The 1,594-nt window shown below is 26.0% G+C and overlaps 1 protein-coding gene across 1 annotated transcript in view; it reads right to left on the bottom strand.

Moving 5' to 3' along the window:
- The window catches only part of LOC107688494 (fibronectin type III domain-containing protein 3B-like), a 144,202-nt gene that overhangs the window by 2,371 nt on the left and 140,237 nt on the right, over window positions 1-1,594 (bottom strand). The gene's annotated exons all lie outside the window — the stretch shown is intronic.

Raw genomic sequence — 1,594 nt, 5'->3', positions numbered from 1 at the left:
AAAACCAATTTTTCAAAAAAAAAAAAAAAAAAAAATTACAAAATTGTTACTTGCATAAAAGTTAACTGAAATAAAATAAAATAAAAGTTAGTTCATCCCCAAAACAACATTTCTCATTTTAATTTAGTTTAACTTGATGTACTAAAACAACTGAACCCAAAATAACATGTAAATAAGATAAGATAAAAATAAATAAAATGAGCAAACACACAGCAAAATAAAACTTTAACTGATTATGATGATATTAAATATAATAATAATAATTATTATTATTACTACAACTATTAATATATATGTGTATATATATATATATATATATGTTATACGGTTATACTGTTAATTATGGTCACAAATAAAGGATCTACAACAGAGTGCCTTACTGTTATTATAAAACAGAATATATTATGACATACTGAAGTTAAGACATACATATGTGTGTGTGTGTGTGTATGAATATATATATATATATATATATATATACACACACACACACACACACACACACACACACACACAGTGTATAATAACATAATTATTAATATTATTAACACTAATAATAATGATAATAAAAAGTAAAAAAAACAAATACAACTGTAAAAAATTTAAAATATAAAAATAAATTAATTAAATGTCAAGCTTGTATTTTTGTTAAAGCATTTGCATTCAATTATTATTAATTTGCATTTATTATTAATAGTATGATTACTAATATTATTAATACTATTAGCATTCAATACAAATAAATGTAATTGCTTTTAAATAAATAAATTAATTAATTAATTTGAAAGATTGGCTATAGCCAGTGATTCAATCTGTCAGGATTAAGTATAGTTCCAAAAAAGTATATTGGAGAGATCTCCACATTTATTCAAGTAAGAGCATAGGGAAGGCTTTGGATGGATTATTTACTGTCTTGCTATGCCAATATCACAGATAGTGTTTAGCAGAGGTGGGACCAAGTCATTGTTTTGCAAGTCACAAGTAAGTCTCGAGTCTTTGCATTCAAGTCTCGAGTCAAGTCCCGAGTTAAGACAGGCAAGTCCAAGTCGAGTTGCAAGTCCTCAGCTTTAAATAGAAAAAAAATGTATGTTAAATGCTAAGCTTATAATATGCATAGTTGATCGCTAAATTTAGGGGCTATGTGCGCTATAGGCCTACAGACTGAATTACAACATGTGAATTCATTTATTTATCCTGAAAGAAATGGAAGTGACATGAGTGCCTGCAAGAGGGAGAAAAATTGAGTAGCTTATATTTTATAGTTATATATACAATACACATTTTGTGAAAGAAAAACTTCTTCAAATTATATTTTAAATGATCATTAGGCCTTTTATCTAATAATTCTGTTGCACCAAACTTTAAACCTTTAAAAATAAGCAGGTTTACATTTTAACCCATCATTTTGATCCTGGATTTAAGTTATATTTAAAATTAACATTAATCCTGTTGCACCATGACTTTAAACTCAGATTTAAATCTCGATTATGGATTAACTTTAAATTGAATGTAGGTTTAAATAAAATAAAATGCACATGCAATTAAAATATGTAACTGATCGAACAAAAACAGTGGAGATCTGACAAAAACAGGT

The sequence above is a fragment of the Sinocyclocheilus anshuiensis genome, unplaced genomic scaffold, assembly GCF_001515605.1.
Source record: "Sinocyclocheilus anshuiensis isolate Anshui unplaced genomic scaffold, SAMN03320099.WGS_v1.1 scaffold329, whole genome shotgun sequence".
NCBI lineage: Eukaryota > Metazoa > Chordata > Actinopteri > Cypriniformes > Cyprinidae > Sinocyclocheilus > Sinocyclocheilus anshuiensis.
The sequence above is the reverse complement of the archived record's forward strand: the minus strand, read 5'-3'. Positions and strand labels throughout refer to the sequence as shown.